This window comes from Canis lupus, chromosome 11 (genome assembly GCF_048164855.1).
Source record: "Canis lupus baileyi chromosome 11, mCanLup2.hap1, whole genome shotgun sequence".
Classification (NCBI taxonomy): domain Eukaryota; kingdom Metazoa; phylum Chordata; class Mammalia; order Carnivora; family Canidae; genus Canis; species Canis lupus.
The window spans coordinates 12295792-12322104 of record NC_132848.1 but is presented as its reverse complement, the minus strand read 5'-3'; the positions used below and the strand labels follow the sequence as shown (position 1 = coordinate 12322104).

At 37.6% G+C, this 26313-nt stretch overlaps 1 long non-coding RNA gene across 1 annotated transcript in view; it reads right to left on the bottom strand.

Annotated features, from left to right (window-relative positions):
- LOC140642508 (uncharacterized) overlaps window positions 1–1945 on the bottom strand; it is a 53551-nt gene extending 51606 nt beyond the window's left edge. The window contains exons 1-2 of the long non-coding RNA XR_012038941.1: window positions 1779–1945; window positions 560–724 (exon numbers count right to left, since the gene is read on the bottom strand). This is a non-coding gene — a long non-coding RNA (uncharacterized lncRNA). The remainder of the gene's footprint in view (window positions 1–559; window positions 725–1778) is intronic.
- Between the last annotated feature and the right edge of the window lie 24368 nt (window positions 1946–26313).

Sequence of the window (26313 nt, the reverse complement as noted above, 5' to 3'; positions counted from 1 at the left end):
TTAAAATAAAATTTAAGAAAATCCAGTCGATCTTCACGGCTGTCTTCTGAGGATGCTTATTTGATCATCTGTCTCAGCTACTAAACCTTTTCTACAAGAGACCTTTATTATCCTTGCACATGAAGGCAGCAAGAAGCAGGACTTTCTATAGTACTCGGGTGTGTGCCTGGCCATATTTGAACATGCCCTAAATCTAGCCATATTCGAGCCTCTGCTCCTCTGCGGAGTGAGCCTAGGGCCTCCTATCTCTCCTCTCTGCCTTCTTAGGTTTGTGCCCTTTTCCAGACACAGCTCATGCTCTTAGTCTGCAGAGTCCGTCTCAGGTTTCCCAGCCCTATGTAATGTCTTCCTTCTCAGAACCAACACAGCACCCCATCTGATACTTAGCATGTGCTATCTTTTATTCCAGGTTTTCTTAAAAACCTAAGGATCAGCACATTTCAAAGGTAGGAAAGATTTCAGAGAATACCCAATCCAATGTTCTCATTTTGCTCATGAGAAAATTGAAACCAGAGACATTTAGTAAATGACAGAACCGAGTCACTAGAATCCTGCCTACCTTTGTCATCATTTGTTATTTTCCACTGTGTTGTATGTATGTCCAGAGAGGAAGTCCGGTTCCTCAGCACAAGGACTTCTTCGGATTGATGGCATTTACAGGTTGGGATCTTCAGTAGAGATTTTCCCACAGTGACGTGTTGCTTTACCAAACTACATGAGATGGCTGAAAGAGTTATACATTCTTGTGTAGAACAGATTTTACAGTCAAAAAAAAAAAATCACAGTTTTTCAAACTCTTAGATGTATAAAGTTTTCCAAATAAAATGTATTTAAGGGTTTTTGTTATATAAGATGTTCAGGTGTTCCCACCTTTGTTATTACAAGGAAAAGGAAGTTAATCCACCTTAGCTTTGTTCCTCTAATTTACTGCTAAGGGTGGTACCTCTAGGTCGGACATGGACCAGTTCTAACCAGTGTAGGTTACAGATAAGTATTTGAATCCCAGCAGAGGAAAATTCTCCCATCTGGCCCTTTTGCCAGTTACCTGGAAGAAGCTTACCTTTGTGGTTACTAATTTTATTTTCATTGTGGGAAAAAAACAAAAGCATCAAAGAGTCCATAAACAAAAACATTTATGCAGTTTAACTTAATTTGATAACATGGATTGGACAAAAATGAAAAAAAATATAAATTGGCAGCTAAATAAATATTGTTACTAGAAATTGCTAATTTCTCCAGTTTTGAATTTTAATTACAAAAAAATCAATCTATTCTCTAAGATTATTCATTACGTATAATATGTGACTTCTCATCTATTGCCTTGAACAACTTCTCTGAACCCATTTGAAAACTGAGTTGGAACCTGCCACTTTCACTCCAAGTCCACTTGTGACCACGTTAAGAAGACATTACCCCGCAAAGTTTAATCACAGCTTACTGTGAACACTATCACAGTTTAATTAACGCTCTACATGCTCATTTCAAGATGATGGCTCTGAAATCTCAGGACAACCTTGTGAGCATCCCAAAATCGAAAAATCCTTCCAGTTATTCTTCCCCTGAGCTTAGCTGGGGGCATTCCAGCCACACAGGTCTCTTTCCTGCTCTGTACTTCACCTTCCTTCTTCTACTCCTTCCCTCACAACAGAGAAATGACAACCACCACCCACTTGCAGTCACTTCGAATTCCACCCGCAGGAGCTCAAAACATAAAACACATGTATTTGTTTAAATATGTAAATTGCAAACAGCATTTTCACAGGAAAAAATATTCTCACCCTCTTGGTGCTAGTCCTCTGTGTATTTTTCTTCCAGACTTGTTCTTGGGCTACAAATGACTACAGTTTTTGCTGGCATTTCTCTGAAAGTAGATTCAAGAGCTCGTTAAGAGTCAGAAAAGCTACCTGAATTTGCAGGCAACTTCCTGTTGGGCTCACGTTTTGCAGAATGCAAACGTGGTGTGCAGAAGGTGGGCAAGGTGTTTGAAAAAACAGGAAGCACCTGTGAACGTGTGACTTTATTCCTGGAAGCAGAAGGCTCCCCTTGAGATGGTTGTAGATGCTTCCTGCCTTTTCACCCACTAGCACTTTTGCAAAGCCCTTAATGTATATTAAAGACCAAGAGTGGGCCTCCAATTGGCAAGATTATTTGGAAAGTCTGGCACATCCATGGGCATGGTAGAAATACAAAGGTTTTCTATTTTTTCTTTTCCTATGCAGATTTCCCTTTTTTGCTGGGGATATCGATATGCCTGGAAATTAAAGTAAGCCTTAAAAGATGATTGTTATTGTGGTAGAAACATAATATGGCATCTGCCCTCTTAACAAAATCTTAAGTGGAGTGTATAGTATTGTTAACTGGATGGCGAAGAGCAGATCTCTAGAACTGTTTCTGTTTGTATGACTGAAACTTTATGCCCATTTAAGAGCTGCTCCCAGTTTCCACTCCCCAGCCCCAGGCAACCACTGTTCTTTCTGCTTCAATGAGTTTGACTCCTTTAGATAACACATATAAATGGAATCGTGCAGTATTTGTCCTTCTGTGGTTGGCTTTTTTCACTTAGCATAATGTCTTCAATGTTCATCCATATAGTAGCAGATAACAGGATTTCCTTCTTTTCTTATGGCTAATATTCCATCATGCCTATATACTATGTTTTCTTTACCCATTTTTCTGCCAATGAACAAATGAATGTTCATTGGGTTGTTTCCACTTCTTGGCTATTGCAAATAATGCTGCAGTACATGGGAGTGCAGGTACTCCTTCAAGATACTGATTTCAGTTCTTTTGGATATGTACTAAGAAGTGGGAGGGCTGATTCATATGGTAGTTCTATTTTCATTTTTTTGAGGAATTTCCATGTTGTTTTCCATTTTGCATTCTCACCAACAGTTGCACAAAGGTTCCAGTTTCTCCATATCCTCACCAACGCTTGTTATTTTCTGTTGTTTGTTTTGATAATGACTATCTTTGACTTATTTCACTCAACATAATACCATCCAGTTGCATCCACATCAACATAAACGTTAGAGAATCATCCTTTCTGATGGGTGAGTAATATTCCATTGTGTATATAGACTACATCTTCTTTATCCATTCATCTGCCGAAGGACGTCTGTTCAAGTCTGTTGCCCAATTTTTAACCATATTATTAGGAGGTTTTTTTGTTTTGTTTTGCTATTCAGTTGTAGGAGTTAATTATATATATAGGAGGATATATATATATATAGAGAGAGAGATAGATAATCTTTTCACTTATTGATTTTTCTGTGCAACAGATTTTTAGTTTGATGTAATTCCACTCATCTGCTTTTGCCTTTGTTTTTCATTTCATTTCCAAGAAATCCTTGCCAAAACCAATGTCATGGAGCTTTTCCCCAGGGTTTTCTTCTAAGAGTTTTACAGTTTCGGGTCTAACGTTCAAGACTTTAATCCATTTTGAGTTGACTTTGTGTATGGTATAAGATAGTGGTCCAGTTTCATACTTTTGCATGTGGTTGTCCAATTTTCTCAACACCATTTGTTGAGACTATCTTTCTCTATTGTGTACTCTTGGCACCCGTTGACCACATGCATAGGTTTATTTTTGGGCTCTGTCTTCTGTTCATTTGTTCTATATGTCTGTCTTTATGCCAGGACCATACTGTTTTGATTGCCATGGCTTTATAATATGTTTTGAAATCAGAAAGCATGATGCCATCTTCATTCCTTTTCAAGATTATTTTGACTATTTAGGTTCCTTTTTGGTTCCATATCAATTTTAGGAGTGTTTTTTCTATATCTGTAAAAGATGCCACTGGGATTTTAATAAAGACTGCATTTAATCTGTAGATTGCTTAGAGTAGCATGGCCATTTTGCCAATAAGTCTTCCAGTTCATGAACACAGGATGTTTTGCCATTAATTTATGTCTCTTAAATTTTTATCCAGCAGCATTTTATAGTTTTCAGTGTATAAGCCTTTCACTTCCTTGGTTAAATTTTTTTCCCTAAGTATTTAATTTATGTATTTTTTGATGCTATTGTAAATGGAATTATTTTCTTAATTTCCTTTTTGGATTGTTCATTACTAATGTATAAAAATGCAACCGATTTTTATATGTTAAATTTTTTATCCAGCTTAGCTGAATTTGTTTATTAGTTCTAACAGATTTTTGTGTGTATGTAATCTTTACAATTTTCTACATATAAGATCATGTCATATGCAGAGGTAACTTTCCTTCTTTCTTTCCAATTTAAACGTATCTCATTTCTTTTTCTAGCCTAATTGCTTTGCCTAGGCCTTTTAGGACTATGTTGAATAGAAATGGCAGAAGGGAGCAACCTTGCCTTGAATTTTATCTTAGAAAAAAAAGCTTTCAGTTTTTCACTTATGGGTATGATGATAACTAAGGGCTGTTTATATATGGTGCTTTTATGTTGGCTTTCATGTAATTTCAGTTTTTATTGTGTTTTTATTATAAAAAGGTGTTGAATTAGTCAAATGATTCTTGTCTACTGAGATACTTTGTATTTTTAAAATTTTGTTTTGTTAACGTGGTTCTACATTGATTAGTTTTTGTACATTGAACTAACATCCCAGGGTAAAACCCACTTGGTCATGGTATATGATAGTTTGTGAGTATCGTTGAATTGGATTTACTAATATTTTGTTTAGGATTTTTGCATTTATATTCATCAGGGACATTGGTCTCTACTGGTTTCCTTATATTGTCTTCTGGCTTTAATATCAGAGTAATGCTGGCCTTAGAAAATTAAGGTTGGAAACATTCCACCCTCTTCAGTTTTTTGGAAAACTTTGAGAAGGACTGATGTTAATTCTGTAAATGTTTAGTAGAATTCACCAGTGAATCCACCTGGTCTTAGGGTTTTTCCTTGTTGGATTGTTTTCGATTACTGATTCAATTTCTTTACTAGTTGTAGATCTGTTCAGATAGTTTATTTGCTTGTGATTCAATCTTGGTAGATTATATACCTAGATATTTATCCATTTACCCATTTCTTCTCAATTACCCAATTCTTTGGTATATAATTATTCATAGCAGTCCCTTATAATCCTTTTTTTTTTTAAGGTAGCATCGTTGTAGTGTCTCCTTTTATGTCCAGTTTATTTGTCTTCTCTCTTTGTAGTTAGTTCAGCTCAAGGTTTGTCAATTTTGTTGATGTTTTCAGTAAGCCAACTTTTAACTTTATTGTTCTTTTTTATTTTCTATTTCATTTGTTTCTGCTCTAATCTTGATTATTCCTTCTGCTAACTTTGGGCTTATTTTGTTCTTTTTCTAGTACCTTGAGGTGTAGAGTTATTTATTGTTGTTTATTTGAAATCTTCTTTGTCAATGTAAGTATCAAGGTAAAATTTCCTCTTTTGATGCACCCCATAAGTTTTGATATATTGTGTTTTCTTTTTCATTTGTCTTAAGGTATTTTCTAATTTCCTTTTTTATTTCTTCTTTGACCCAGTGATTGTTTGAGAGAATGTTGTCTAATTTTTGCATATTTATGACTTCTCCAGTGTTCTTTCTGTTATTGATTCGTTTCATTCCACCGTGGTTGGAAAAGATTCTTGGTATAATTTCAATCTTTTTAAGTTTGTTTAGACTTGTTTGGTGACCTAACATGTGATCTATCCTGGAAAATGTTCTATTTGTGCTTGTAATGTGTATTTTGCTTCTGTTGAGTGAAGTGTACTCTATTTGTCTGCTAAATCCATTTGGTCTATAGTGTTGTTCATGTGCTCTGCTTCCTCATTGACCTTCCATATGGATTTCTATCCATTATTGAAAGTAGGGTGTTGAAATTTACTCTTATGGCATTGCTATTTCTCCTTTCACTTTTGTCAAAATTAGCTTTATAGATTTAGGTGCTCTTATGTTGGGTGCATATATATTTATAATTGTTACATCTTCCTTGTGATTTGAGTCTTTTATCATTATATATTTGTCTCTTGTGACAGTTTTTGACTTAAAGTATATTTTGTCGACCACCCCTTCTCTTTTTTGGTTAGTATTTGAATGGAATATCTTTTTCCATTCTTTACTTTCAGCCTTTGTGTGTCCTTAAATCTAAGATGAGTTTCTTATGGATAACAGATAGTTTTGCTTTAAAAAAAAATCCAGCCAGCCACTCTGTCTTTTGATTGGGGAGTTCAATCCATTTACATTTCAAGTAATTGTGGACAGGAATAACTGATTATAGATATTTAAAAAATTATTTTCTGCCCCTCTTCTAGTTTCTGATTAAGGGATGTGATAACTCACTTCTGTACCTAACCTTCAGATCACCAGTCTAGTTCTGGGATTCACATCTTAGGAGAAGCAATTTTGTCAGTGAGGGAAAAAAAAGCTCAATATGATTGAAGAAAGATTTATATAAATCATGATATTATAAGGAAAGGTTGAAACCTGTGAATATTTTGCCTGGAGAAAAAAGTATTTGTAGACCATTATAGTTGTCTTCAAATATATGAAATTTGGGATAGAATTTTAATTTTTCTATGTACAGATCTTTCCTGACTTATGATGAAGTTACATCCCAATAAATCCACTGTAAACTCAATGTACTGTAAGTCAAAAATGCATTTAATGCATCTAAGCTATCAAACACCACAGCTTAGCCTAGCTTACCTCAAACATACTCAGCATGCTTATATTAGTCTACAATTGGGCAAAATAATCTAGCACAAAGCTTATTTTATAATGAAGTGTTGAATATCTCATGTAATATTGAATACTGTGCTGAAAATGAAAAACAGAATGATTGGGTACAGATGGTTTAAGTATGATGGCTGTATACCCTCATGATCACGTGGCTAACTGGGAGCCACCTTGGCACCACTGCCTAGCATCATGAGAGAATATTGTACCCTACATATATTGCTAGCCTGGGAAAAGTTCAAAATTCAAAGTACAGTTTCTATTGAATATATATTGTTTTTCATCATCATAAAGTTGAAAAATTGTAAGTCAAGGACCATCTATAGTTGCAAGTGTGAGTATTCCTGCAAATTGGCTGAATAAATAGAGGAATAGATTTTGGTTTAATATAGGGGAGAACCTTCATTATCTTTCTCTGAAAATGACAGGAACTACTTGAGAGAATATGTGTCTTATCCTTGGATGCTCCAAATATCAAGAGCCACTTATAAGAGATTTTGTAAGAAGGAATCATATATTAGGAAAATATTTAATTAAATGGCTTCTAGAATTCCTTTAGTCTCAGAGATTATGCTTCTAAGAATCATCACCTCAGATTTCTCAGTTTTCTCAATTATGCCTTGCCACACTTTAATTTGTTTAAATCAAGACACACTTGGGATACAGAGCAATATATATGCACTTGCTCCAATTGCAAGTTTTGCAAACCCCCAGCAGATTCAATCTGGATTCAGGTTGACCCCGTGCTCCTCTTCTGCAATCAAATTTATACACAGACCGTGGGGAGCTAACAATGGAGCAGCAAACGGAATTTCAGCTCCTCTTGGGGAATAGAGGACATGCCACCTAACAGGTGGCTTCAATTAATAGAGCTGCTACTGCCAGGGGAAAATAGAGGCTGAATAATCAAACCACCAAGGAAACGACTACAGGTTGATGGGGTCAGTCTTGGAGTCCTCTGGAACATGGCCAGAGAGCACAGTCCCACAAGGCGAGCACACCAAAAATTAATTGAAAAGAAGAGCAGTAAAGCACTGTGTTTTCTGTAGGTATATTTGCGACAAAACTGACTTCCTTTTAAGCTTTAAAGCACAGTTAAAAAAAAAAAAAAGGAACACAGAGAAAAAGGCTGCTACGTAATGAGATGACAGCAAAGATGTGCTGGAGATAGTGACTTCCAAATGTGAGCTGTAAAATTCTGAGCACAGTCCATCCGACGACAGTCTGTTGCCAGTAAGCTTTGGAGCCTTCCTGTCCCCATGCCTGCTGGAGCCCACATCTGATTCATCTGCTGAAGTTAGCCTCCAACACCACCTCCCTCTCTTCTTAAATACAGCGACAGTGGGAATGTTCTCTTAGCACAGGCCAGGAACAGGCTGTTTTGAAAGCATCATGTGTTGATTTTAAAAGAATGAAAAGGGATGGTCAAGGAGGAGGACACATCAGAACATCTTTGGTTGGCCATTGCTTTAATTCCATTCATATTAATATAATCCTCTTCAGAATCTCTGATCACAGTAGCATTTCCAAAAGTCATTTCTCAGGGCAGATCCTATACAACCAAAGCACACAAAGGCATCGTCTTACTCTGATTGGGCTGTTCTAACAAAGTACCATGGATTGATGAACAATAGAAATTCATTTCTCACTGTGCTGGTGGCCAGAAGTCCAAAATCAAGGTCCCAGCATGGTCGGCTTCTGGTGTCAGCCCTCTTCCTAGTTCCTGGCTGGTGCCCTCTCATCGTGTGGAAAAAGGCTATGGCTCTCTCACGTCGCAGAAAAAGGGTGATGTCTCTGGAGCCTCTTTCATAAGGTGCCAGACTTATTCAGTATCTCTCAAAGGCCCCACTTCCTAATACCATCATGTTGGGGGCTAAGATTTCAACATATGAATTAGCAGGGAACAGAAACATCTAGCTCACAGGAGTGGTGACAGAAGGGCCATGTCAGGTTGTTCTTTCTATATCCCTTGAAAAATGAGAATTAAACCATTAACAAGCCATGACCCCAAAGCCTGTGACACCAAGTTAAGTTCCTTCTCTATTATTAGTGATTAGATTACAAAAAAATCTGTGAACCCATGGGTAAGATGCTTAGTTATCTTCCAAGTCAGATGACTCCTCATGCAGTCTTCGTTGTCAGTAAAGCTTGTGCTGCTGCAGAGGAAGCAGAAGGAGGCCTGGACACCATTTGGTTAGTGTGTCCACGAAGCCATGACGGGGACTCTCATGTTCTCAGAGTGGGGAGTGGGGGGGCTAAGATGCCGTGTTTCATTCCTATCTAATGTTCTTTTCATGGGACTCAGGTGGTTGGCATCATCCCTTTGTAAAATGAATTAGCAAGCACCACAACTTCAGTTCTGGGATACAGAAATTTCCACTCACCTCAGGATACTTAGGAAAAGTAGAAAATAAAGATCGAGAATAGAAAATCTAGAGAAGCAAGAAAGTTTTTGGGAATCAGAAATTTGTGCAGGAGATTTGGGAAGACAAAAAACAAACAAACAAACAAACTAGGGCTGAGTTGCCTATAGCCTGGTATAACCTCACTTCTGTGAGGACAGAGGGAGCATGAAATTTAACCCACAAGATAGCCTCCAAATCAGAGATGACCCCCTTCTGTGAGGTAGAAATGATTTTCCGTATTGTAATCACAATGAAAGGGGAGTTTTATGACACCATGAAACAGCAACTAAAGGATTTGTTTGTTTTTCTGGCTTATTTCCTTGACCATTTATTTATTATAAAAGCAATGCTAAGCTAAAGCCAGATGTTATGCCTCCTGCTTCCATCCCGGTTCAAAGGTGACATCTAACTACTCCCTCTCACCCCCTTTTCCTAACAGAATCACAGGAAGCAAACAAATATAGTCTCCAAAAGGGATCTGCACTAGACACTCTGTCTGAATTTGTTATTTTCTCCTCTCTCGTTATGGTCCGTATTCTCAGAAGAGGCACTCAGATCTTGGGTAATTTCCTTAAGGGTGACAGATGATAGTCAGACCCTGCTAATTTTATGAGCTTCTCAGGAGGAAAAAGAAAAACACTACATGCAGAATATGAGGAGGTCTTTAAGATCATAACATAATTTCCTGTTTTAATTTCCAATGATAAAAACCTATTACATGCCCATAGTGTAATATTTTGAAAATGGAGAAAAGCATAGAAGAGGTAAATAAAAATTACCCATAACTCCATCTATATAAGAGGAGTCAACTGGAGAGTTAAATCCTGCTCAGGGTCTGTTTTTGTATCCCCTTGAATTAAGAATGGTTTTTACATATTTAAAGAGTTGCAAATCACTACCAGCACCATAACACACACACACACACACACACACACACATGCACACACACACACACACACACACACACACACAGGAACATGCAGCAGAGGCCTTATGTGGCCCACAAATCCTAAAATATTTACCATTTAGCTCTTTACAGAAAAACTTCTGCTGACCCTTGATCCAGAAGCAATCATTATTTTTTTAGGTATCTTTTTTCCTAATCTCTATTGAGTATCTGTACAAATTTTTAAGAAAAAAAAATCCGTGGTATTATTTTGTATGGTTTTGTATTTTGCTTTTTACCCCACTTTAAGATCACATCGTGAACATTTTCCCATATCATTAATTTTTTAGAAAACCAATTCCATTTTAATTCTACAAGCCAAACGTAAAATATCTACCTTTATGGACCAGGACTCTTTCCCCTAGAGTTCCAAAATTTCAAATAATGAACATCTTTTAATCTTTTAAAAATTATTTTTGGGTTAAAATACATATAAAATTGACCAACTTAACCATTTTTAAGTGTGTATAGCTCAGTGGCACTAGGTACATTCATAATATTATGCAACCATCCCCACCCTCTGTCTCCAGAACTCTTCCTCTTGCAAAACTCAAACGCCGTGTCAACTAAACAATAACTTTTCATTCTCTTCTCTCCTCTGAAAACATTTTTATTTTATTTTATTTTATTTTATTTTATTTTACTTATTCATAAGAAAGACGGGGGGGGGGAGGGAAGCAGAGAGACACAGGCAGAGGGAGAAGCAGGCTCCATGCAGGGAGCCCAATGTGGGACTCGATCCTGGGACTCCAGGATCACACCCTGGGCCAAGGGCAGATGCCAAACCGCTGAGCCACCCAGGGATCCCCTGAAAACACTTTTAATAGCTACATAATATTTATTTTGGTTTCATACCTTCTGGCTCTTTTCACTTGATGTCTCTCTATCAATGTTGGAAATAAGTTATTCTTCTGAGCCTTGCTTTTTGTGGTGACGAAAAGAAAGTAACACAAGTATTATAGAGCTGTCAACAGTGCTTATGACAGCAAACTTAAAAAATCTGATTTATGCTAAACTATCATTCATAATTCAACTAAAGGGTAGTTTAGGATTTCATGGAAAATTTTAGAGATGTTAAAATTCTGGCCTTGTAATATATTGGCTGGAGGTTTAGGAATAGTTAACCACTCTGAGTCTCAATGTTCTTATCTGAAAACCAAGGGCAATAAAATTGATAGGGTTAATGTGATGTTTAAGTGAGATAAAGTATGTAAAAGTCATTTTAAATAATATCATGTGGTGTAAATATTTGTTATGCTCTAAAAACTATTTATATATCAAACAAGGTAATCACTTATCGGAGAAGGAAATATTTTAAATAGATATTTTTTAAGAAACAAGGTCATTACATTCAAATAATAAAGAACAAAGGACAATTTCAGAAATGACTTCTTAGCAGCTCAATTTTTCCCTGGAAATTTACTATTATCCTGGGAATATCACATGGTTCAAAAGCTGAACACTTCTGCATGACATTTAATTAAAATGCAGTCTGAACATGCTACATGAAGAATTTTAAATAGTCTTGCTCAATTCAAAATATGCCCAATGTCAGCATATAATGTCTTTTTTTTTTACTAACAGTTTCCCCATTGGGATGTATTTGACAGTTAGTCTGTTAAAGAGATAGATTAGAATTTTGTAATTTTGAAATGCCTCTTAATATACTATCTTTGTTTTGTGATAAATGTATTGTTACTACTCATCCCATTTGCAATGGTTTAGGAGATAAATACCTCTTTAAAATATTGTCAAACTCTATAAACTTGAGTTCTCAAGTTTTCATGGACCTAAAAAAGAATAAAATAATCTAAAAGGGTTTTTTTTTTTCCATAGGTGCTCTTCTTTGAAAACTTCCTCTGGATAGACAAAGTAAAGTGAATATATATAAAGAATTTTTGTTAAATATTAAACATTTGCTAGGCTGTTAATTATCCACATCAATTCTCACTGTTAATAAAGTGTACCAGATAATTTTACAACTTAACTGCTTTCTATAGCTTCTTGTTTCTACACAGCAATGTGGAAATTAGAATTGAGGAATCAGATGGTGACAAAGGCCACTCAGAGTTGCTAGGATTCCCCAGTAAAAGAGATGAAGCCAAATTTGTGGGTCATAAATTTATATTATTTCTTTTGGAAAAAAGTAAAGAAAAAGTATTATGAATATAAGCATATGTAAGTCAATATTTATTTATGAAAGTCTCCAAAAATAAGGAGTCATTGAAGCTTCAGCCTCCTGGTAAATCCATCCCTGCCCAGGTAGCCTGAAAGGAGAGCCTTTCTTTTCTTTCTACTTGTCTTCTGCTTGTCTCTTGCACTAATGCAAAAAATCCAGATGGGCAGGGTGTCTGGGTGGCTCAGTCAGTTAAGCATTGACTCTTGATTTTTATTCAGGTCTTGATCTCAGGGTTGTGAGATGGAGCCCTGCAGTGCTGAGTGGGGAGCCTGCTCTCTCTCCCTCTCTCCTTCTGCCCTTTTCCCACTGGCATGTGCACACTCTTTCTTAAAAAAAAAATCCAGATGAGTGATACTGTAGAGACAAATGAATGTCATGTTTATGATCATAAAGCTCAATAGTGCGCACATTGAAGAGCTAGCTGTCCTGATGAAACAAATGTTTCTAAGATTCAGTCTATGGTTGAGGAACAGAAGGCCAACTAAAAATTCACACCAAGTGCACAAATAGAACTTGGATCCAAGAGATGTGTCCATGGTTTCTTTCAAAGCAGAGAGGAGAATCTGTCAGCCCACAGATTTACCACCATTCTTGAGTGAATTTCTTAATATCATGTGCAAATGTGACAGTGCTGGGAAAATATTAAGGCGACTGTTGGTAGCTTGCTGTGTACCTGCTTATGGTCTCTGTTAGGAGCATATCAAGCTGATCTTTTTAGGAAAATGATGTCTGGCTTGTTGGGTGGATTAACTTCCACTCTCACACTGAAGCAAAGGAGTTTCAGAGAGCTATTTGGGTGACAAATTGTACAGATAAGATGGCATTTCTTTTCTGTCTGGGTGACAATGTGCTGAGTGGCAGTCTCATTGCGTGATGATGGCTGGGCGGCTCTAAATAGCAGGCTATTCTCTTTCAGGCACAGATAGCTGGTTTAGACAGAAAGTGACCAGAGTTTTGGAAGAAAAAAAGAGGAGTTATATAAGCAAATGAAAGAACTTGTTAGTAACTTTTAAAACTAATAAATATGTATAATTTTTGTGGAAAACTTAATTTTTTAAAAAAGTCATTTATCTGCTATTAAATTTTGGTAGTACATACCCAGAATATGGATGTAAACCCATTCAGTATAAAAGTAAGATTGCATTTGGGGGAAGAATTTATTTTTAGTTTGATTCAACTTCATAGTTCTTTCCAAGTAAATTCTGGCCTTCATAAATACCATTGTCTAAAAGTGTCATGTCATCATTCCATCAAAATCACCTTTCCAAACAGGACTTGGAGCTATGCTGGGCATTGTGGAAAGGAGGTGTCAGGGGGAAAAAAACCCCAGTAAATTAAGCAGTTTGTCTTCCCACATCCTCCATCAGCCTCATTATTTCTTTCTTTCTCCTGGTGTTCATATTCCTCTGGTCCTTTCCCTGTCATCACTTTTCCCACTCCACCATGTTCTGCTATAGTGTCAGCAGATAAGGTGTTCTGTCATTAAAGAGTAAGCCTAATTCTCCAATGTGATATTTAGTAAAATTGGCTAAGACTTTGCAATGTGAAAAATTAAAATATACTGGAATGACAGGTAGTAGGATTTGAACTTGAGGCAAAGATTCCTTTAGTTTTCTCTTAATGGAACCATGGGATTAGCTTCCTGCTTCACTCTCTAGTGAATCCAACTCTATAGAGATCCTTTTAGGAGGGAAAAATCTAAGATACAAAATAAAATAGACTCTGTATTGACAGAGACAGCCAGGCTCCAAGTCAACAGAAGAATTAGGCTTTCAGAATTTGACCTTAGGGTCAAAACCTGAATTTTCTTCATCATAAAATGGAGCCTAAGAGAAGGTAAGTGAATTGCATATGATCACTCAACTCACATTTTGGTAAATCTGGTACTGGAATTCAGGTCTCATAAAATTTCTAGTCCAATGTTCTTTTTATTAGCCATGTATATCATGCCACCTCCAAAAATATGTAAATCCAATGAAGCATAAGTGAAGTAGAGTATATCAGAATGTTTTTATTTTTAGTATGTAATGATGATGAGACAGGAGATTCAAGTTTTATGAATGTACTGGGGAGAGGTGGAGGGACAGAGACAAAAGAGAAATGCATAAACTTTAAAAACAGAATAGAGTGGTCCTTCCTGAAACCAGGGTGGGAAGTGTATGTAGGGAACATGAGAGTGGATACAGATGGAGGATGAAATTGTCTCTTCGCCTGTCACTCAAATCTCCATCCTCTTTCCTACCTTTATCAAGGTAAGTCAAGCTCATAACCAAAGGTCATGTTGAATACCTGTCTTTTCCATTCTATCATCAGCCTAAGTGAAGGAAGACAATAATCAATGTCTTTTAGTTGAGGCACATTTATGAGCTTTTATCGGAGAAGGAGAAGTTTGACTAGACCTAGACTTGGTATTGGTAAGGAGACAATTTGTCAGGTGCATCTAAAATGTTCTTTATAGAGACCAATGCAGTGACTGTAACCCATTAACTCAATACTTATTTGCCTAAAACAGCAGCTCGAACTTAGAGCAGATGCCGTTGGTGCCCCATCCATCCATATCTCCTAGACCTTCAGTGCATGCTAGCTGGACCTCCAACCGCCACCTCCCGCAGGTCTATTCCTGAGGGCTTTTTCTGACTGCTAAAGCTTCATTTGCCTCCATATGGCAGACACATATACCAGGGAATTACTGCTCCCCGGGAACTGCCATCAACGAATGAACAATAAGAGTTGATGTATAAATACCCTAGCCTCATTATCTTTGAGGCATATGTTTTCTTTTGTTTTGTAGTTTCCCACTATGGTAACTGGCTTGATAATGCACCCTTTATGGGCTGTCTTCCATTCTTGTTCTCTGTCTCACTTCCCTAACCTTACTGATGTTTCTTTCAGCTCTGAAATGAACTACTTGCACCCTAACCCTTGTCCTAGAGTCTACTTTTGAGAAAGCCCAAAGGGAAACATCAGAATGCTCACTAAATTAGCAATAGAGTCTCACAACAACCTTCAGGAGAATCCACCTACATCAGACATACAGTTGCTTTAAGAAACAGCAAACCTAGTTTCAGTAACTTTAAAAACTTGGGGTTTACCTTATTGAGGGTATTTTAAAATCATGAATAGATGTTGTACTTTGTCAAATGCTTTTTTTGCGTCTATTTAAAGGATCATGTGGTTATCATTTAAATAAATTAATATCATGTATCATGTTGATTGATTTGCAAATATGGAATCACCCTTGTAGCCCAGGAATAAATCCCACTTGATCGTGGGGAATGATCCTTTTACTATATTGTTGGATTCAATATATTCAATATGCTAGTATTTTATTGACAATTTTTGCTCCCATCTTCATTAGGGATATTGCCCTGTAGTTCTCTTTTTTTAGTGGAGTCTGTCTGGTTTTGGTATCAGCGTAATGCTTTTCTATACATCAATAATGAAGTAGCAGAAAGAGAAATGAAGGAATGAATCCCATTTACAATTGCACCAAAAACCATAATATACCTAGAAATAGACCTAACCAAAGAGGTAAAAGATCTGTACTCTGAAAACTATAAAATACTAATGAAAAAATTGGAGATGACAAAGACATGGAAAAACACTCCATGCTCATGGATTGGAAGAACAAATATTGTTAAAATGTCTATATTGCCCAAAAAAATCTACATATTGGATGTAGTTTCTATCAAATTAGTACTAGCATTTTTCACAGAGCTAGAACAAACGATCTTAAAATTTATGTGGAACCAGAAAAGACCCTGAATAGCCAAAGCCATCTTGAAAAAGAAGAGGAAAGCTAGAGGCATCATAATTCTGAACTTAAAGTTATATTACAAAGCTGTGTGATTAAGGCAGTATGGTCCTGGCACAAAAATAGCCACATAGATCAATAGAGCAAATAGAAAATCCAGAAATGAACCCATAACTATATGGTCAACTAATCTTCAACAAAGCAGGAAAGAACATCCAATGGAAAAAAGACAGTTTCTTCAACAAATGGTGTTGGGAGAACTGGACAGCCACATGGGGAAGAATGAAACTGCATCACTTTCTTATACCACACACAAAAATAAATTCAAAAGTGGATTAAAGACTTAAATGTGAGATAGGAAACCATTAAAATCCTAGAGAACATTGGCAGAAACCTCTTTCGCATCAACTGTAGCAACTTCCTATGAGACATGTCTCCTGAGGCAAGGGAAACAGAAGCAAAAATAAACTATTAAGATTTTATCAAAATAGAAAGGTACTGCAAGCAAAGGAAACAACAAAACTAAAATGCAATCTCAAAATGGGAGACGATATTTGCAAATGACATATCTGATATAGAGTCAGTATCCAAAATATATAAAGAACTTCTAAAACTAAAAACCCCCCAAAACAAACAATCCAGTTAAAAGGTGGGCAGAAGACACAAATAGACATTCTTCCAAAGAAGACATACAGATGGCATATAAAACGATGCTCAACATCACTCATCAGGGAAATACAAATCAAAACTATAATGAGATATCACCCCATACCAGTCAGAATGGCTAAGATTAATAACGCAGGAAACAACATCTGTTGGTGAGGATGCAGACAATGGGGAGCTCTCTTACTTGTTGGCGGGAATGTGAAGTAGTGCAGCCACTCTGGAAGACAGTATGGAGGTTCCTCAAAAAGTTAAAAGTAGAACTACCCTACAGTCCAGCAGTTGCATTATTAGATATTTATCCAAAGGACAAAAAAAAATACTAATTCAGAGGAATATGTGCAACCCGGTGTTTATAGCAGCATTACCAGCGGTAGCCAAACTATGGAAATATCCATCAGCTGATGAATGAATAAATAAGATGTGGTGTGTATACACACACACACACAATTTGATACACATATACACACAGTGGAATATTCGTCAGCCATAAAAAGGAATGAAACCGTGTCATTTGTAAGTGGCATGGATGGAACTAGAATGTATTAGGCTAAGAGAAATAAGTCAGTCAGAGAAAGACAAATACCATATTATTTTGCTCAGGTGGAATTTAAGAAACAAACAAATGGGGGGGGGAGGAAGAGGCAAACCAAGAAACAGACTCTTATCTATAGAGAACAAACTGATGGCTACCAGAGTGGGCTACATAGAGAGTGATAGGCATTAAGGAGGGCACTTGTTATGATGAGTACCAGGTGTTGTATATAAGTGCCAAATCACTAGATTCTATACCTGAAACTAATATTAACTGGAATTTAATAAAAACTTGGAAGAAAAATAGGGGTTTATTTTTTTTTTCTATTACAAGAATCACCATAGCAGGCAGTACATAGTGTAAGTTTAGCTGTTAAATGATCCCAGCAAGGAACCATATCCCTTCTATCTTTTTGTTTTATCATCTTTAACTATCATCTTTAAGCTTTTTGTTCCTGTGACAAAATAGCTCTGGTACTGCAAGAACCAGAGCCATATTCCAGACAAACAGGAGAGAAAGTCAAAGCTTTCCTTTTCACAGAGCTTTATCTTTTTAGTCAGGTAAAGAATTTCTCTCTAGGCTGCTTCACATCTCATTAGCTGAACAACATCATATGCCCATTGCAACCAATCACATCCCAAAGGAATAAGATTAGAATGCTTGGTTTAGATCAATCATGGTTCATCCCTGGGAAGGTCTCTATCTGCATAAACAGAGGGGTCTGTTACCTGGGAAGATGAGAGCTGATACCTGGCTTAGGAAGGCAATGGGCAACATCTCTCACATCACCCCCAGAATCACTGTCAGCACCATGGTAAATATTTCAGGTTCCCATTTCCATATCATCTGTTTCCAGCCCAATGGCAAGTCAACAGACACACCCAATGTGCCTTTCTTAAAGTCTGTTTCCTATTCTTCTTTATTGATTCTTAGATAACTTTAGGAACCATATTTCTAAATCAGCCTAGGCAAATTCTTTCCTTATCCTGAAAACTACAAGCTATAGTAATTAACAATTGCTTGTAAAAGGGACTCTGCTCAGATCAGAGATTTTTTTTTTTTCAGATATGAGAAGGGGACAGAATTCTAAACAATAAAGCTACTTAGAAGAAACTTGTTAAATGAAATTGAAGATGGAAAACATTCAAAAGAACAAAATTTGGGTCTCTGTTTAGTTACCATGAAAGTGTCCTTGCAAAGATGTCTGTAAGAAGGCCCATTGGGTAAAGGAGAGTCTCATCAACCAAGTGTTGGGAAAACTGGATAACCTCATGTAAAAGAACGAAATTGAACCCTTATCTTACACTATACACTAAAACTAACTCAAAATGGATTAAAGACTTCAATGTTAGATCTGAAACTATAAAACTCCTAGAAGAAAACAGGAAGATTTATGGCATTGATCTTGGGAATATTTTCATGAGTATGACACTAAAAGCACAAACTGCAAAAACAGAAGTAGACAAGTGGGACATCAAACTAAAAGGCTGCTTCACAGCAAAGGAAACAATCAATAGAATGAAAAGAAATAGAATGAAAATGAAAGAATAGAATGCAATCTACAGAATAGAAGAAAATATTTCCAAACCATTTATCTCCTAAGGAGTTAATTTCCAAAATATGTAAGGAACCCTTACAACTCAACAGCAACAGCAACAAACAAACAAAACAACCCCTCCCCTCTCCACTCATGGAATTAAAAATTTGGCTAAAAACTTGAATAGACACTTCCTCACAAAAGACATAAAAATAGCCAACAGGTGTATGAAAAGATGCCCAACATCACTAATAATCTGGTGGAAAATGCAAGTCAGAACCACAATGAGGTATCACACTGCACATATTAAGATGACTATCTTTAAAAAGATATTTATGTACGTATGTATGTATGTATGTATGTATGTATGTATTTAGCATGTGTAGAGGGAGGGGCAGAAGGAAAGAGAGATTCCCAAGAAGACTCCATGCTGAGCGTGGAGCCCAATGCAGAGCTTGATCCCAGAGCCCTGAAATGATGACTTGAGCCAAAATTAAGAGTCAGATGCTTAACCAACTGAGCCACCCAGGTGTCCCCATATTTAGGTAGCTATTATGAAAAAAATCAAAAGACAAGTGTTGTCAAGGATGTGGACAAATGAAAACTGCACACAATATTGGTGGGAACGCAAAATGATTCAGCTGCTATGGAAAAATGTATAGAGGTTCTTTAAAACATTAGAACTGCCCCATGGTTCAGTCATCCTTCTCAGGGTATTTGTCCAAAAGAATTGAAATCGGTTGTTGAGATCAGCATTCTGGTGCATATTGCAGCATTATTCACAAGAACTAAGATGTGAAACAACCTATAAATGTCCATTGACAGATGAATGGATAAAGAAAATGTGGTATATACTTAGGATGAAATATTATTTAGCCTTAAGAAAGAAGGACATGGTATGTGTTATGTGACAACATATGTGGTATGTGTTATGTGACAATGGACCTTGGGGACATTTTGCTAACTGAAATAAACCAGACTCTGAAAGAGAAATACTACATGATTTCACTTATTTAAAGTATCTAAAATAGATTCATAATCAAAGACTAGCATGGTGATTACCAGAGACTGGGAAGCAAGGAAAATGGGAGTTATTACTCAACAAGCATAAGGTTGTAGTTAAGTAAGATGGATAAATTGCAGATCTGCTCTACAACATTGTAGCTTTAGACAACAATGATGTATCTATCCTTAACATATGTGAGGAGGGCAGATCTCACCTTCTATATTTTTGCCACAATAAAATTTTTAAAAATTAAAAAAAAAGAGAAGCTTCCTTTGAAATAGCTGGACATAACATTGGACCCTGTCTCCTGTGGAATATAAGCATTAATCTTAAAACATTGCATGCTAATTTGTTGTTGGAAGACAGTGTATTCAAATTGGCATCTGAGAGTTCTAGAGAAATATAATTGGCATCTGAAAGTTTTTAAAGAAATATAAAATATGTATTGTTTTTGGGAGGCAAGAGTCCCAGACTTTACCTCTTTCTTTCCACCAGCCAAGGAGAAATGAACAAATCAATGACTCTGTTAGGCATCTAATCTTAAAATAAACTTCACAAGATGTTTTCTTTCTATGGAAACAAAACATCCTTGTCCTCAGCAGAATGTACTCCACCAAGGGTCAGAATCTGGGGACTTTTGCCAATCAAATGGTGAATTGGAAGAGTCATTCCTGCTTTCTAGAGAATCCTACAGAACAATTTAAGTAATTAAATGTAAATGGAAAGTCACAAAAGCCAGTTAACCTAAGCTTGAATCTATTCTGCTCCACGAAACTTTATAAAGCAGACACCGTTAATTCTGATAATCCCATACCTTATAGCTTTGAAAGCCTTTTGATTCCTCTTGGGAAATCAAAAGTAATCCAGAAAAATCCTATGCTCTATTCTTATAGACCAGGCGTTGTCAAGGGTGCCTCAGATGAATTAACTCTTAACGTTCTCAACAATCCAAATAGGTGAGTGCTCTTATTATCATCCCTATTTACAGATGAGGCAACGAAAGTACAGAAAGGTTGAGGCACATGCCCAAGATTGCACAGCTACTACACGGCAGAGGCAGGATTCAATCCCAGGCCCTCTAATTCTGAAACTGACATTTTTAACCACTTTCACTACATGGAAGATTACTGGTCAGCATCCTTAATTTATAAACTAACCTGGTGTGTCATTTACCCACAAATACATGAAGAATTGGAAGGGAGAGGCTTTCAAAAATAAACTTGACAGGGACGCCTGGGTGGCTCAGTGGTTGAGTTGAGCATCTGTCTTTGACTCAAGTCGTGATCCCAGGGTGCTGGGATCAAGTCCCACATCAGGGTCCCTGCATGGAGCCTGCTTCTCCCTCGGCCTGTGTCTCTGCCTCTCTCTCTCTCTCTCTGTGTCTCATGAATAAATAAAAATCTTGAATAAAAAAATTAACTTGACTTAAGTTACTGGTTTTGTAAGAAATCTGTGTCAGTTACTGAGTCTAATGGTAATTGTGTTAGTACAGAAGTGAGACATCTGCATATTTTATTAAATAATGAATGAACCTCCACCAGAATGGTTTATTTTTTTTCTACCAGAATGGTTTAAAAGGCCATCAAAGTAGGACTCTCCTAGAATCCTTATAATCTTACTCCTTCAACCTCACCAATTCCCTGAGACATTCGTGACAAGCTAATGATAAACTAAGCCCTGCTGATGAGCATGTTCTGAAGGGCAGCGTGTGTGTTCAACTGGCCTTACAAGACTTTGATGTCAGCTACTGTTGGATCATCAGAGAAATGTTATCATATTAAAGAAAAAACAGTGCTTTTTAAAAGAATTCTGGAATAAATTATTTTGATATACAATATGGTACATCACAAAAGTTTTTGCCAGGAGAAAATTATAGGTGAAATAGGACAACTTTATTCTTCCCTTTTAGGGTGGTGACATCCAGATGTATCAACTGAGGAATGTCCAATAGCCTGGGATCTCAGAGAAGAAGAAAGAGGAGCAGGAGAAAGGCAAAAAGGATTCTGGTTGGATTGATACTTTCAAGCATATGTTCTGGCCTCTTTTTTTAAACATTGTTTCTTCAGATGAACATGGGGGCGGGGAAGAGAAAGAAAAACCATAAAACAGACTCTTAATGAGAGAGAACAAATTGAGGGTTGCTGGGGGGAAGTGGGTGGGCAGGTGGGTTAAATGGGTGATGGGCATTAAGGAGGGCACTTGCTGGGATGAACACTGGGTGTCGTATGTAAGTGGCAAGTCACTAAATTCTACTCCTGAAACTAATATTACCATGTGTGTTAACTGGGATTTAAAGAAAAACCTAAAAATTACATTAAAAATAATAATAAATATTATTTCTTAAATGTGAACACCTTTCGGATAGTTTGATGCATATTTTCTCTGTCTTTGGGCCCTACTGAACTCAATCAGGGTAAAAATAAGCATTTCCCTTAAAAAACAGAAGACAGAGTCTTTATCTCAGTCCAGCAGTGGGCTTCATCAGTGAAGAATCCTACTCTTTAATCAGTGAAAGAAGGAAATGTTATACATCGAACAGCCCCAAACTGAAATCATTATTTGTGAAGGTGTCATATGGCTTTCTCGTGGCACAGATAACCATCCAGTCAGCCACTGATTCAGCAAATATTCATTAATCATCTGTCATAGCTCTGGTAATGTTTTAGGCACTAGGGAGGTAGCAGAGGATGAAACAAAGTCTCCCTGCTGTCACAGAGCTTATAGTCCAGCAGGGCAGGGATTGCCAGTCCACATATGGACAAGTAAACGTGTGTGCCCAGTGGGGATTACGTGCTAGGAAGGAAGAAAGAGCAGAGTGGAAGTGGAGTATTTGGGAAAGGCCTTTTCGGATAAGATGATGAGGAGCAAATGACGTCATCTGGTTTCTGTGGTGTAAGTAGTCTCAGAGACACTACCAGGAAGTATCACGACTTGATGCTAGGCAACACCGTGGGTGCTTTATTGGGATCTTATCTAGTCAACGTGGCTGTCTACCTCTGTGTCCCTTAAAAGTTTTCCAGGCTAAAATTGTGAACATGATATAAATCTCTATGGCTTTGATTTCTCATCCTCTCTGGCTTACAGTGGACTCAATACATGTTTTCTAGGGCCTGACATGTGGACAGTAACCTCATTCACCTCCCACGACAGTTAAGGAACCACCTGTCTTGGAGGTTGTCCTCGTAAGCACGTCTGCATTTTCAAGAGAGTCTCAGCTTCACCCCCAGCTCCATATTCTAGTAAGTTTGATGTAGTTGGCAAACAGGAATAGTTGCATTCTGGATACTCGCCAAGGAATAAAACTTAGGACGATAATAATAATAAAATAAAGATAAGAACTAAAGGTGTTGAATACTTATGGGCAAGGTGATGTGTTACAAATTTTGTGTCTGTTTCTTCCATTGCGTTATTCCAGCCACCCTGTGAGGTCCTTTTAGCAGCCTCTGCAGATGAAGAGATGGAGGTGCAGAGAGGCAGTGCCAATTTCTGAAGGTGAGACAGCCAGCTAGTAGCTGCCAGGGACCCAGACCCGAGCCTACCCGTGTCTACTCCCGGTGCACATTTCTCTTCTTTCCTATTTACATCTAATTATGTGATCCTTATAGAGTTCTCCTCAACTTTTCTTTGGCTAAGGTAGAGAATAAATAAATAAAATGTCATTCTACAGGTTTTTCTTATTTGTTGTCTGGGAGACTTCTTGGTCTGTGGTTGGAATATCCCTCTAATAATAATCTGTTGCTTTGTCTAGTGTCCCTTTCCCAACTCCTTCTGATCCCCGCCTCCCACCCTTCTGCCTGCTGCATATACCTGCCTTATTCTTTATGCCAGTTCCAGCCTATTTTTCTGGAGTAACTCTTGGTGAACCCTGATAGCAGTTCAGAGTTGTCCAGCTTTTGGTGAAGATAGTGACAGTCTCTGACTTTCTGTTCAAGATTTTTTTTAAGGTTTTACTCATCTATTCATGAGAGATCCAGAGAGGGAGGCAGAGACACAGGCAGAGGGAGAAGCAGGCTCCCTGCATGGAGCCCGATGGGGACTTGATCCCGGGACTCTGGGGTCACGCCCCAAGCCAAAGGCAGATGCTCAACCACTGAGCCACCCAGGTGCCCTCCATTCCAAGAATTTTAAGGCCTCAGTCTACCAGCATCTGGAAAATTTTTCCATTTTTACATATCAAGAGATATCTACACCAAAGTTGTAAGGTTATCAAGGAACGGAATGGAGCAAATACCCCCTGAAAGCATAAAGCAATTTTATAGGAGCTTTGTTGGGATTTAATTTTTTTATTTACTGCTTTCTTTATTTTTAACTTGTCCCTTAAAACTATCTTCACTTAAATTGTATATGCCTGGATATGTATATGTATATTTAGGTTTTCATAATTAAAACAATCCAATTGATTAAAATTCTCAAACATGTAAAAAAGCAGTGGGATGTCCTGAGTCATTTGAATAATAGAGGAATGGAAATGTGATGATCTTAGAAGGAAAATATAATGTGAATTTGGCTATGACTACAGAGTCTTATATAACTTGTTTTGAAAATAAGGGCAGGTTCTGGAAACATGATGACCAACCTAAATAACTCTCTCATCTCTTTGTTCCTAGTCCTATCTAACTGTAGTATCTGAGAGGTCTTGGACTCTAGTGAGATGCCCCTCAGGAAGCTTGTGTGGGACTTTCTCCCTGAGATTCAAGCTTGACCTTCTAAATCCCTACTGGGGAGCTCCATGGCAGGAAGAGAGCCAGGATCCCTGAGGAATGAGTGTACCCCACTAGCATTGGCTCCCTACGAGTACATCTGTTGTCAAGAATCCGTAAGAGGTAGGAAGAACACTGAGCAGTTGGGCTGGGTCTGTACTGTATAAGGAGACAATAGAATAGGGAGGCTTCCTTCTAGCTTTTTCCTCTGCTCCCAGGGCCCCCAGAATTAGAAAATGCTTTGCCTTCTTCTTGGTGGACCACCACTACTTATGGTACTAGAGACATCAGACCTGAGTCTCAATGAGCCAACAAGGGAAAAGACAAGAATACAGCTGTGTGGTGCCATTATTCTGAGAAAGACCAAACTGAAGAGAAATAGTACTCCTGAGTGCCTCTGAGGAGACAGCTGTGAGCCCACTCCAGGGATTTTCTGGAATTGAAAAAAACGAACATGATTTTCAAACAAACACAAAAACAAGCCCAATAGGTGGGTTGCAGAAAAAATGAATTCTGTTGATACCTGCATGAATGACAAGAGATGCCAAGTAAAAGAAATCACCCAAAGAACAGAACAAAAATAAAGAGGTGGAAAAATGATGAGAAGACACGAATGGGTCCAGAGATTTAGTGTTTGAATAATAGGTTTTTCCCAAAGAGATAGATGTGTAAAAGATAGGTGAGAGGCAATAATTTCATAGATAATAAATAAAAACTTTCCTAGAGTAAAGGCAAACCTGAGTTTTTAGTTTGAAAGAAGATACTTAATTCCAAACATGCTGGTAAGAAAACAAACAAACAAACAAAACTGTATACCTGGGCATATCATAGTAAAATTCTTGAACTGTAAGCATGAAAAGAAAAATTTTCATGCTTCCAGAGCAAAGAAAACAAAACACTCCCCAAAATAAAAATAAACAGTTTGTAGGGGCACCTGGGTGGCCCAGTGGTTGAGCATCTGCCCTCGGCTCCGGTCCTGATCCTGGAGACCCGGGATCGAGTCCCACATCGGGCTCCCCACAGGGAGCCTGCTTCTCCCTCTGCCTGTGCCTCTGCCTCTCTCTGTGTGTCTCTCATGAATACATAAATAAAATCTTTTAAAAAGACAGTTTTTAGTGAAACAGCACATCGTTAAGACACAAAGTCCAGTCCAGTTTTGATTTCTGTTTCTTCCATTTACTGCCTGAGTTGACCTCGAGTAAAGTGCTGAGCTGTATTTCTGTTTGCTCACATGTAGAATAACGATAGTGAGCGGACTACATCCATGACATTCTTATGAGAATTAAATTAACTAATAGTTAATTGACACACGGTGCTTGGTACTGTGCCTGGCACAGAGTAGCAATGCATGTGATTGCTGCTCTTGCTAGATTATGTCAAGGCAGCAAGTCAGAAACAGAAGAAAATCATCTGCGGCAAAAAGAACAGATTTCAGAGGTCCTTAACCCAGTTGGTTCTCTGTCCTAGTGACCAGATATCTGTGACTATGTAAGAGCTGAGGGATTTTGAGAAATGCGTGTTTCTTATCTTAAAGGAACATGACGAAGAGAGGAAATAGAGATCTCCTTCATCTTACACCTAGGTGAGAGGGACCTCCCCTGGCCCCAAGCTTTACTGCATCCCTTAGATCACACACACATATCAAAAATAAATTTAGTGAAGGACATTTGGATACCCCTAAATCTAGATAGCTCTGGATGTCGAGAACTAGTGCTCATAGCTGGCACAGCATAAAGCGTCACTGTAAATATTCACTCATGAGGTGAGCGTTGTCCAGGGAAATGCTTCTCCAGAGCGTTTCCAGTGCATGGAGGATAGAAGCAACACAAGTACTTATTTCAGGAAAGAAAATTTAATTAATTTCTCAGCACCTTCCTCTCAGATAACATGAATGAAATAGTTCTTCCATACTTAAGCGTCCTTTTCCAACTAACACT